Genomic DNA, 13,197 nt, shown 5'->3' with positions numbered 1-13,197 from the left:
TTACAGGCATGAGCCACAGCAGCTGGCCTATATATGCATTTAGATTGAGATATTGATATATCGATATATAGATGTAGAAATATGGACTCCTTGTAATTTTTTAAAATCATGTATTTCCTCAAGGTTCTTAATATATTTGCATAATTTTGGGTAAAGTAGTCTCATGATTAATTTCCTTTATATCTGTGGTTATTTCTCCAACATAGTTCTCATAGAGTGTATTTGTGATTTTTTCCCTCAATTAGGTAAATGAATGCTAATATTTTATTTCTTTTACTCTCCCTCATCTGTGTTGCAGTTCATGCATTTTTGCCATTTTTCTATTTTCTAATTATTCATTTACGCTTTTATTTCACTAAAATCCTTCCATCTGCTTTTAATTTTTTTTCTTTTTCTAACTTCTTTAGTTTAATGTATAATTCAATTAATCTCACTCTTTCTGGTTTATTATAGGTATATTTGGATTATGTATCTTAATCTGAGAACTACTTTAGACATTGTGGTCCAATCTGAGAGTATTCTGTTTTTCAGTAGGTAAATCCTATTGCTCAGCCCAATTTTGTTTGTCGGTATAACAAATCTATTTGGTCTTAGGACTCCCAGCATATTTCCTGTTGTGCATCCTGTTTTCATTGCTTTATTGTCTTTTGACCCTTCATCATGTGGTCCTGATTTCATTTGTACTGTTTTAGATGTGTTACTTTTGTTCCAGGGTATAACAAAGAGAGGGAGTCTCCCAAAGGGTTTTCAGGAAGCTAAGCATAATCCTGATATCCTTAATCTTGATAACCCATAATACCTGGAAGGTGACAGTTTAAGCTGCAAAGAAGCATGATGGCAGGCCAGTGGCTATAAATGTTCAGAGGGCATTTTTACCTTTCCACTTAGTGCCAAGATTTTAGATGGATGATTCCCTTATCGTTTATCTCAGTTCGCTTTGTACCTCTACAACAGAATGCCTGAGATTGGTTTATGAAGCATAGAAGTTTATTTCCTACTATTGTGGAGGGTGGGAAGTCCAAGATCAAGACACTAGCATTTGGGCTGGTGAAGGCCTTCTTGCCACGTCCTCACATGGCAGAAGGCAGAAAGGCAAGCTAATAAGCTAGTGAGCTAACTGAACATTTCATGAATCTTCTTCTTTTAAAAGGGCATTAATCCATTAATGAGGGAGCAGCCCGTGTGACCCAATCACCTCTTAAAGGCCCATCTCAATACTAGCACATTGACAGCATCTGAATTTTGGAAGGGACACATTCAAACCATAGCACAGTCCCTTGGGCAGAGGTGGCTTTATTTCAAGCTCATTCTTTCACTGAAATTGAAGCCATTTTTGTTCCCAGATTTATGTCAGCAGTCTTTACCCACCTTGAGCAGGACATGTTCTTGAGAATTGCAGCTTCAGTAATCTTGGTTTGGCAGATACTCTCAAAGTGAAGGGGTAGCAAAAGTGGATGCATTTGTGTACTCCCAAAATTCATATTTTGAAACCTAGTTACCAAAGTGATGATATTAGAAGGTGGGGCCTTTGGGAGGTGATTTGATCTCAAGGGTTCTGCCCTCATGAATGGGATTAGTGACCTAATACTAGAGGCCTGATGGAGCTTGTTGGCCCCTTCCACCATGTGAGGATACAGCAAGGAGATGCCATCAATGATAAATGGGCCCTCGCCAAAGACACCAAATCTGCTGGCACCTTGATATTGGATTTGTCAGCCTCTAGAATTGTAATAAAGAAATTTCTGTTGTTTATAAGTTGCTCAGTTTATGGTATCTTTGTTATAGCAGCCTGAGCAGACTCAGACAGTGCAGTGTCTGTTTTGTTGAGGTTGCTGTGGCCGAGCGTCTGCAGTCTGATTTCCTGTGAAGTCAGTGCTTTGCAGCAAGCCACAGGAACAGTGAAGAATTTCCTAAAAATCTCTCAGAGTGTGGATGGACATTGTTTTTTTGTTTGTTTGTTTGCTTGTTTTTGAGACGGAGTCTTGCTCTGTCACCCAGGCTGGAGTGCAGCGGCACGATCTCAGCTCACTGGAAGCTCTGCATCCCGGGTTCACACCATTCTCTTGCCTCAGCCTCCTGAGTAGCTGGGACTACAGGCGCCCACCACCATGCCTGGCTAATTTTTTTTGTATTTTTAGTAGAAATGGGCTTTCACCGTGTTAGGATGGTCTCGATCTCCTGACCTCCTGATCTACCCACCTTGGCCTCCCAGAGTGCTGGGATTACAGGCGTGAGCCACTGTGCCCAGCCAGCCATTGTTTTTTCATGTTCAGCAAACCTTTGTTAAGCATGTACTGCATGGCAGACCCTATTGAGTTTTGTTTTGTTTTGTTTTTTGAGACGGAGTCTCTCGCTGTCGCCAGGCTGGAGTGCAGTGGCACGATCTCGGCTCATCTCAACCTCTGCCTCCTGGGTTCAGGTGATTTTCCTGCCTCAGCCTGCTGCGTAGCTGGGACTATGGGTGAACGCCACCATGCCTGGCTAATTTTTTTGTATTTTAGTAGAGACGGGGTTTCACCATGTTGGCCAGGATGGTCTCGATCTCCTGACCTTGTGATCCACCCACCTCTGCCTCCCAAAGTGCTGGGATTACAGGTGTGAGCCACTGCGCCGGGCCTATTTTGAGTATTCTACAGTGAACAAAGCAGAAAAAATAGTTCCTGCTTTGTGGGGACATGGGTAATAAAAAGGTGATATATAGATAGTTATACGTTTTTGTTGTGTGCATGTGTGTGTCTGTGTGTATAAGTATTCATCCTCTGGTGATGAATGAAAGTAAATCAAGATAGGGAACAAGGAATCACCTGTGGATGTGGGGTGGGCAGAGAAGGTCTCAATAATAGGGTGCCATTTGAGCAGAGATCCAAAGGAAGTAAAGGAGGATTTGAAGTAGGTCATGCCAGGCAGAGGGAATAGCAAGTACAAAAGCCCTGAGCCAGAGGAATAGCTGCTGTCATGCTTCTTCACAGTCTCAAGTCACATCTCCAGTGTATCAGCAAAACAAATAAAGGATTTACTTGAAATGGTCCCAGGTTATAGTGACCCAAGATGCCTGAGAGAAGTAAACATAAATCCACTTTGGTGTAAGCCACCTTTCAACCCACAGATAAAATTTCAAAATATAGGAACCCACAGTGTAAAAAATCATAGTGCACACAAGATAACAAGACACAAAACACTATTAGCAAGATTCATAAGAAACAACAGTCAAACCTATACAACTTCAGATATAGAAGTTATTAGACATAGACTGTTTAGTATAGGCTGGGTGTGGTGGCTCACACTTGTAATCCCAGCACTTTGGGAGGCCAAGGTGAGAGGATGACTTGAGGCCAGGAGTTCAAGATCAGACTGGATAACATAATGAGACCCCATCTCTATGAAAAATAAAAAAATTAGCCAGGCCTGGTGGTATGCACTTGTAGTCCTAGCTACTCAGGAGGCTGAGGTAGGAGGATTGCTTGAACCTGGGAAGTCAAGGCTGCAGTGAGCCATGATTGCACCATTGCACTCCAGCCTGGGTGACAGAGTGAGACTATGTCTCAAAAAAAAAAAGTACACATTTAAAGTAACAAAAGAAGATGTGCTTGTTTGCTAGGGCTGCCATAATAAAGTACCACAGACTGAGTTGTTTAAAAGATAGAAGTGTATTATCTCACAGTTCTGGAGGCCAGAAGTCTAAAATCAAGGTGTTGGAAGGGCTAGATTTTTCTGAGGCTGTTAGGGAATGACTACTCTGCCATTAGCACTGCAGAGTCAATTGAACCTCTTCCCTTTATAAATGTCATTAGCAGAGTAATCATTGAAAGAGAATAGAGACCAGAAAGAGAACCAAATACAAGTGAGAATTTACAAACATAAGTGACTGATATGGTTTGGCTGTGTTCCCATCCAAATCTCATCTTGAAGTGTAGTTCACATAATCCCCATGTGTCGTGGGAGGGACCTGGTAGGAGGTAATTGAATCATGGGGGCAGTTACCTCCACGCTGCACTCCTCCTTGCTGCTGCCGTGCAAAGAAGAATGCATTTGCTTTCCCTTCTGCCATGATTGTAAGTTTCCTGAGGCCTCCCCAGCGCTGCAGAGTCAATTGAACCTCTTTCCTTTATAAACGACCCAATCTTGGGTATTTCTTCATAGCAGTGTGAGAACGGACTAACACAGTGACATTTCATGTACCTGGAAGAAAGATAGATTATTCAATACTGAGTAGCCATCAGAAAAAAATAGATAGTTGGAGCCTTACCCACTGGGCCTTCTACCTATTTCATACCATACATGAAATAAATTCCAGATGTAACAAAAAGGTAAACATTTTAAAAATCCAGAAACTACAGAAGTTGTAATGTAGCAGGATGAGCCACAGACAAAACTCTTCAGACACTGGGTTAAAGAAGGAAGGAGACTTTATTTGGCCGGGAGCTTTGGCAGACTTATGTCTTAAGAACCGAGCTCCTCGAAAAAGAAATTACTGGCCTTTTTAAGGGCTTACAACTCTGAAGGGTCCACGTGAAAGGGTCCTGATAGATCAGGCAAGCATGGAGAACATGACTGGGGGCTACAGGCATCAGCTAACAGAACAGAAAGTTTTACAATGCTTTCTTATACAACGTCTGGAATTTACAGATAACAAAAGTAGTTTAGGTTAGAGGTTGATATTATTATTATTATTATTATTATTATTATTATTTGGGTCATAAATGAGCTGCCAAGGGAGGGGTTTCTCCTGAGGCTTCACATCCTCTCTTGCCTACCTTGGGTGGCCTAGAGGTGTGTTTGCCTTCCGGCCTAGAGGTGTGTGTGTCTACCTTGGGTGGCCTAGATGTGTGTGTGCCCACAAATGCTGTGGGCTCAGGAGTGGGGAGCCTTGCTCTCTGGCAAGGGGAAGGCACCACTGGGATCACTGGTGCCATCTCCTGCCATGGGTCTTCTGGTGTTGGGTCGGACAGAACTTTAGGAATTGATTTATTTCAGCGGGTGGAGTGGGATCTTTCCTTGGCTATCTGTCTCTTTGCTGCTAGCACTGCTGCTGCCTGCCTTCTTAGCCACTGTGGGGGTCTAGTACTAACTGTAACTAAGTGTCTATATATTGGAACTGGTCTATGTGTCCTGGCTTTCTAGTTACTTTGTGCCACGCCTTTGAAACAAGAGACCTGTCTAGGCTTCTTTCTGCTGGCTAACCTGCTCCTAATGCTGACCAATTCATCTTAAACAAAGCTCTCTTTCTTTGGTGTCATAGTAACTTTATAGTCTTTATTAAATCTTTTCTTGAAATTTTTAACATAGTCCTTAGCGGAATGGGCTTACTTTGTGTCTGACCCATTTTCCCTTGAGACAAAACATTTACACTACAAGAAGGAAAGGGTAAAAGGTCACTTGTCTAATTTACACTAAATTAAAATTAAAACTAAAGCTAAAGTGTCATTAAAGGCATGCCTGTTCATCAAGCAATTCAAGTCGAGTCAAAATCAAAACTAAAACTAAAGTGCCAATAAAGGCACGCCGTGGGTGATCAGGCCACACTTTTACTCAAATGGAGTGGGCAAGTTCCCAGGACCGGTCCTACCATATTCCAGATGTCTGGACTTCAAGCGCCAGTTCTCTCCTGGTATTCAGCCACTGCGTTGATCTTCCACGGGGGCCTGCCGTGCACAGCTCTAATGAGGCCTTCCACGGGCCAAATGCCTACCCGGGAGCACTCTCAGGATCCGCCTTGCTCGTGCTGGCCAGAGTCTCCCGCAGAGATGCTCCACAGGGCAGGACTAAGCCGCCTAAGGGGCTGCCTTGACCATCCATTAATCACCTGATTCCCGGTCGGAGAACCAAGAAATGTAGCAGGATGAGCCACAGACAAAACTCCTCAGACACCGGGTTAAAGAAGTGAGGGGGCTTTATTCGGCTGGGAGCTTCAGCAGACTTACGTCTTAAGAGCCGAGCTCCTCAAAAAAGAAATTACTGGCCCTTTTAAGGGCTTACAACTCTAAAGGGTCCACGTGAAAGGGTCATGATAGATCAGGCAAGCGTGGAGAACGTAATTATTATTATTTTTAACCACCAAGGCCAGATGGTGGTGCCAAGGTCGTCTGGTCATTTATCTTACTTCTGTTTCTTTCCAACTTTTTGTTTTCTCCCTTTCCTCTTGTCTTATAAACTACGCAAGACAAGGGGAGAGGAAGGCAGCAGGAGAAGTGGTGGTCTCCTTCCTTAGTAAAAGAAGAAACCTTACATAAAAAGTTCCACATGACAAAAATTTAAACCTAACATATTGAAACTGTAAAAGTAGTAAGAGAAACACAAGAGAAACAAGATAATCTTTTGCTTATAAATTCTTTGTGGGGAAGCCCTTTTAAAGCATTACAGAAAATCTAGATTTCATAAGAGAGAAGATTGGTAGGTTTTCCTTTATAAACTTTTTTTTCAAATTATGCTGAAATCTACCATGAACAAAGCAAATTGCAAGACACAGTATATAGCAGATTTTTTTTGTCAAGGAAAATACAGAATATAATGAACAGCACACTCATTTTACACAAAATGACACACAGATAGACAGGATTATACATGTAGTAAGTAAAGCCTGTTAGGCTCTATTTCAAGCCAGATAATCGTGGCTAGGTTGAGTTGGGAGTCAGAAGTTAGATTATGGAGGATTTTCCTTGTCCATTTATAGAGGCTTTTCCTTTCCTAGTGTTTACATATTTATGTCGTTTACATATTTTGCTCCACATGTGGATCATATTTGTAGGGAGAAAATAATAATAAAGACTTTTCTACTGGAAGAGTATAGGAGAAGGAATTTGCCTTGAGTTGGGTATGAACTCACATACAGAGACAATAGCAAAGAAGCCATAGAAAACCAGGAAATCCCACTCTCTGCTCTGCAAGCATCTACCAGAAAAATTTAAAAACAGTTTCACTGGGAGAATCCTAAGCTGAAAATCACTACTGACCTTTAGAAAAAATCAACAATAACATTTATTAGGCCTAAGTGCCTGTTTTTTTTTTGGGGGGGGGGCTTGTTTGTTTGTTTGTTTGTTTGTTTGAGACGGAGTCTCACTCTGTTGCCCAGGCTGGAGTGCAGTGACTCAATCTTGGCTCACTGCAACCTCCACCTCCCACGTTCAAGCGATTCTCCTACCTCAGCCTCCTGAGTAGCTGGGATTACAGGCGCATGCCACCATACCCGGCTAATTTTTTGTATTTTTAATAGAGATGGGGTAGTCTCTAACACCTGACCTCAGGTGATCCACCTGCCTTGGTCTCCCAAAGTGCTGGGATTACAGGCATGAGCCACCACACCCGGCCTGGAAATTTTTACTTCCTAAGAAGCTGACCTATTTTCTCTTTATGGAGAATGAAATCATGTACCTGATGATGTTTGCCCTTTTCACAGACAAATGTGCAGTTTATACAGAAGTAAGGTCATATGAGCTATTAATCTCTCTCTCTCTTTTTTTTTTTTTTTTTTTTTTTGAGACAGAGTCTCACTCTGTCACCCAGACTGGAGTGCAGTGGTGCAATCTCAGCTCACTGCAACCTCCACCTCCCAGGTTCAAGCAATTGTCCTGTCTCAGCCTCCTGAGTAGCTGGGTTTATAGGTGCCTGCCACCATGCTCAGCTAATTTTTGCATTTTTAGTAGAGACGGGGTTTCACCATGTTGGCCAGGCTGGTCTTGAACTTGTTGGCTGGGCTGTCTCGAACTTATTAATCTCTTTATTCTCTCTAAATTTCTCTGATGCATGCTTTTCAATTATTTTCTTTTTTCTATTTTGTTTGTTGTGCGGAAAACCTAGCAGGGAATACTGTGTTGGGGGTCCCCTAAACCACTCTCAGACTTGATAATTCACTAGAAGAACTCACAGAACTCAGAAGAATGGTTCTCTATTCATGGTTATGGTTTATTATAGCTAAAGATACAGATTAAACCAGCAAAGAAAAAAGGTGCATAGAGCAGAGTTCAGGAGAAACCAGGTAGAAGCTTCCGGTTATCCTTTCTGAGTAGAGTCACGTGAATAGCACTTAATTTTCCCAGCAATGATATGTGACAACACATATAAAGTATAGCCAACCAGGGAAACTCACCTGAGCCTTGATGTCTAGGGTTTTTTATTGAGGGCCAGTTCTGTAGGCTCGGAATGCATATGACTTGACCTTAGCCATTTAGACCCCAGCTCGCCAGAGGTCAAACTGATACAGTGTGACCCAAAGTCCCAAGCACACAAAAATAGGCATTCACATAGATCACACTGTTAGCATAAACTATTTGTCTTGCCCCAAGGTTTCAGGTATACAAAGACACTCTTATCAGGTAAGATATTCCAAGGGCTCAGAGATTATTTTTAGGAGTTGGTCCAGGGTCAATTCTAAAGACATTTAGAATGTGCAGGGTTTGGGCAGCCTAGGCCTGCTGAGTTAACACTTTACTGCATAGTCCACTCTTCTGGCCCTTGGCCTAGGTTTTCTTAAAGCAAAATGATAAAATTTGTTTAAGCATCTACATTTAGTGTAGTATTTAACACAGCATATACCAGACACAGCGATAGTATCAGTTTGCATATTCCTAACATTTGGAAGAGCCAGTGTAGGGTAGGGGTAGATTTAAAGAAACAACTAATCCATCTTACAAAACCATTACATTTCATACTAATTTGATTATTCATTTATTTTGAGACACAGTCTTGCTCTATTACCCAGACTGGAGTGCACTGGCACAATCTCAGCTCACTGCAACCTCTGCGTCCTGGGCTCAAATGATCCACCCGCCTCAGCCTCCCAAAGTGCTGGGGTTACAGGCATGAGCCACTGTGCCTGGTCTAATTTGATTATTCATTTACCCTCTTGATCTACTGCTATTTGTACCTTATGATAAATCTGTACAGAACTATTTAGGATAAACATTAGCTGATGGCTAGCTAAATCTAGTTCTTCCTCGGACTAGTGATTCCCCACCAGTATTACATCCTGAATAAGCTTTAACTCAATCTTCCAATAAATTTGATTATTAATATCTGTATTATCATATGAGTTATTTATGTAAGGCAATTTAATCTTACTAACAATGCCAGTGTTACACCCTATCACAATATGGTCAGAGTATGATTCATTTCAAGTCAGTAAGAATTATAGAGGTATTTGCTAAGCCTTCCTAACAGAATCAGCACTTGTGTATATACCAGATATATTCCTGACAAGTATTATTACGATTAGCTACAACATGATTCTTGGTTATTTCTGGGTTCTAAGACAATTGAGGACAAAACCCGTCATCTATCTCACTCCACAGGCTTGTACTGAGACTGATTTCCATTATGTGCTGTTATAAATTAGGGCCCATCTCCCTTCTATGGGAAGGACACAGGAGTCCTTATGGCCATTTCAGCCTCCATCTGTATTAAAATAGTCAAGAGGCCTTGCTGGGTCTGTGTACAAACCCTTTCCCAATACTGGATCCTAGCATTACCCAGCATTATTTGTTGAGTCTGCCTGCCCCACTTCACTAAAGCTTTGTTATCATTCCAGGCTGTCACCCATCCTTTGTCTTTCTCCTGGAAGAGAATCTGTCTAGTCTACTTATTCTAGTTAATACATCTTTTCCTCTGAATGCTGCTTCTCCTTAAAAGCAAATTGAACTTGTCCCACAATGCCTAGACCAGCATCTATCTCCCCTAAAGCTCTTTTCTGTTCTGTGGTCAATGTTGTTTAATCCACTATGCATGTTGTTGCCATTGTGCACTGCTGGCCTGAGTGCAGCTAGGACACATATTGTGTATCCCAAAATGTTGGGACCCCCATAACAGGGTTAGATGAGTGGTAATCACATCTAGATGTAATTTAGTCTGAGCATGACATAAAGTCTCACATAGCCTTCCTCATCTCAGGGTGGGGCATTTCCCTAGGGAATTTGAGCCTACGACCTGATGTCTACTGCTTTAATCCCATCTGAAACCCATTGTTTTTTCTATTCTGGTTAATATTAGGTTGGTGCGAAAGTAACTGCGGTTTTTGCCATGACTTTTAATGTAATGTAAATCTGCAATTACTTTTGCATCAACCTGATAACTTTCCGTCCACAAAACAAGGGTGATATACATTTGTGCATGGCTAACTGTAGCATGTCAGACATGCTGCTGCTATATTTTGCTTCTTAAAACCAGGGACCTTTCTAAGCATTCTATCATTAAGGTCTATAGTTACACAGTAATCAGTCTGCTGGGAATTTTACACCACACAGTCCGATGGCCTGGCAGGGTGTAGCTCCTAGAAACTCCTTCCCAAATGATATCCTTTTTTTTGAGACAAAGTCTTGTTCTGTTACCCAGGCTGGAGTGCTGTGGTGGCGATCTCGGCTCACTATAACCTCCACCTCCCAGGTCCAAGTGATTCTCCTGCCTCAGCCCTCCTGAGTAGCTGGATTACAGGCACCTGCCAGATGCCAGGATAATTTTTGTATTTTTAGTAGAGACAGGGTTTCTCCATGTTAGCCAGGCTGGTCTTGAACTCCTGACTTCAGGTAATCCACCCCCCTCGGCCTCCTAAAGTTCTGGGATTACAGGCATGAGCCACTGTGCCTGGCCCCAAATAATATACTTTTGACAAGAGTCTAAAGATACTGTCATGTAGAGTTTCACTCAGTCATCAACAATTGGTCCAGTTCATCATCATATGATGTACCCAAAATGTCTCCCAGAATGATGTTACTCAGGTTTGCAGGCTTCCATTCAACCTTGTCAGGTTCCAAAAAGAGAAGTAGTTTCAGCAGACATATACTCTCACCTTTCAGGGATCTGGCATAATCGTGCTAGAAGACAATATCATTCTCTTGATCTGAGCCTCTCTCGAGGCACCAATGTAATACTGGATTTCCCCTATTGCATAAACCATTTATTCATTCATTTCCCCTCAACTACCATATTTCTTCTTCTCTCCATTTGTCAATTATTTCTATCCAAACATTTTGGCCTTTGGAAGGGATGTTAGGTTCAGTCACTGTACTGACTCAGATTTCTGTCAGTAATGCTAGTCTAGCAAGTGCTTCCCCCTCAGTCCATTCCCACTCATATGGGGGTAGGGTTACATAGGTACATAACTACTGAGCTATTAATATTTTACCACCAGGTAATACAGCTGTATTCACTGTCAATTCCAATTTTGCCAGAGATGTAGGAGGTTTGAGGGATTTGGGGACCAATGGAGGAATGATATTATCATGAGGTGGCAGTAGCATACACAACTTTAGTGGGTGGTGCTCGACAGGCTTGTATGTGGCAGAAGTCCCTCACAGCAGGAGTCTGTACAGAGGTTACTCAGAAGGGAAGGAAGGCAAGGAATTCTTAGGGGAGATGGGGGTCAGAGAGGGGACTTACGTGTCTAGGTGATGTTTCTCAGCCCGCAGTGTGGAGTTATTGGGTCAGAGAGCTCAGAAGGGCAGCAGAGGCTTGGGGTCTTTATGGCCCAGGGCTCATCTATTGTCAACAGATGTGGGGTGAGATTTTGTGGAGTATGCAAAACAGGCAGAATGTAAATTGCTGAAAAGTCTGCCTCTTTGGTCTAGTTTAAAAAATAATTTGGGCTGGGCGCGGTGGCTTACGCCTGTAATCCCAGCACTTTGGGAGGCTCAGGAGGGTGGATCACGAGGTCAAGAGCTCGAGACCATCCTGGCCAACATGGTGAAACCCCATCTCTACTAAAAATACAAAAATTAGCTGGGCATGGTGGTGAGTGCCTGTAGTCCTAGCTACTCGGGAGGCTGAAGCAGGAGAATCGCTTGAACCTGGGAGGTGGAGGTTGCAGTGAGCCGAGATCGAGCCTGGCTACAGAGCAAGACTCTATCTCAAATTAAAAAAATAAAAATAAAAATAATTGGATGTGCAAATATTTAAGTTTGGCACTGGTGGTCATTTGAGCTAATGGATCTCAGCCTGCAGGGAAGAAATAACCTAGGGGTTAATACATTGATGTTGGGAAAAGGGCTTGTGGGGTGCCTGCGTAAATTGGCATTGTGTATCTGTTTATACAGGCACTCCCGCCCTTTTCCCAACACATAGAGGTCATGTTTGGCTCATTTATATATGAAAAAAACCATCCTGGGCCAGGCGCGGTGGCTCATACCTGTAACCCCAGCACTTTGAGAGGATTGCTTGAGGCCAGGAATTTGAGCCAGCTTGGGTGATGTAGGTGCAGTGAGCTATGATTGTGTCACTGCACTCCAGCCTGGGTGACAGAGAGACCATGTCTCAATAAATAACTAAATACATAAAAATAAAAATCCATGCCCTGGACCCAGGTGGCTTTATAATCTTAGTTGTACGTTATTTCATAATAACTGATCTTGGTGTCAGTGATAAAGCAACCTATAAGAGTCGTATAAGATTCTTGGTCTTATAGGCCACAAACTAAGATTTCAAAGCCTGTTTGCAGCCATTCTGCCCATTTAGTGGGGGAAAGCCAGGAGAAAAGATCAGAAGGGGAGAAGACTGTGATTTGTTTGTCCCTTTGGTGCACCTGGCTAGCTATAAGCCTTGGAGAGTGTCATCTGCCCCGATCAAGGGTTCACAGTTGCCCATTGCTTACCCTCTGCTTGTCCTTAAACCCGAAAACAAAGACCCAGGGCATGTCCCTTGCTTGTCCAGCTTCCTTTCCAAAGATTATTTATCCCTGCTTGCCTACTCCTTCCTCTATAAAAGAAAAACCTTTTTCTGTTTGGCTTTGAGAATCTTGCAGACCTTATAGTCACAGCATTCTCCTTATTGCAGTCATCCTCCTCTCCCTATTTCAATAGTCCTTTTCCCTCCCTTGTAATAATCCTTTTAAATAAAAGTCTCTCCTTACTAAATCCTGATTTGTGTTTCTTCGAATACTAATGGCGCTGTGACTCAGACGGAGTGCTGGCTGTCCCTCGGAACCTGTGTCTTCACCCATGTATTCATGCTGGCTTCCTGGACTCTTTGTGTCTTTTTCTGCCTGGAAAAGTAGGAATCCATGGTGGTGAGTCACACTTCCTTATCTAATCCAGTGCTTTGGACGTTTATCTGCTGTAATGTGGTAGTCAGGAGTTACGTTTATTCTTTCTGGCAAAGTGATTTCTTTATCCCTTTCTGTGAAGCCTCTTCTGTTTTTTTCTTGGCTCCTTAACTGGGGGATTATGCATAAGAATTTTCTTGGCATCTCAAACATGGGGATTGCGTGTGGGAATTTCC

The 13,197-nt window shown here is 42.5% G+C and overlaps 1 protein-coding gene across 1 annotated transcript in view; it reads right to left on the bottom strand.

The window, feature by feature from the left end:
* The window catches only part of LOC129025033 (putative protein SSX6), a 66,059-nt gene extending 60,380 nt beyond the window's left edge, over positions 1-5,679 (bottom strand). Inside the window, exon 1 of the mRNA XM_054472480.1 lies at positions 5,567-5,679. The gene's annotated coding sequence lies outside the window, so the exon portion shown is untranslated. The remainder of the gene's footprint in view (positions 1-5,566) is intronic.
* Between the last annotated feature and the right edge of the window lie 7,518 nt (positions 5,680-13,197).

The sequence above is a fragment of the Pongo pygmaeus genome, chromosome X (assembly GCF_028885625.2).
Source record: "Pongo pygmaeus isolate AG05252 chromosome X, NHGRI_mPonPyg2-v2.0_pri, whole genome shotgun sequence".
Classification (NCBI taxonomy): Eukaryota; Metazoa; Chordata; class Mammalia; order Primates; family Hominidae; genus Pongo; species Pongo pygmaeus.
The sequence above is the reverse complement of the archived record's forward strand: the minus strand, read 5'-3'. Positions and strand labels throughout refer to the sequence as shown.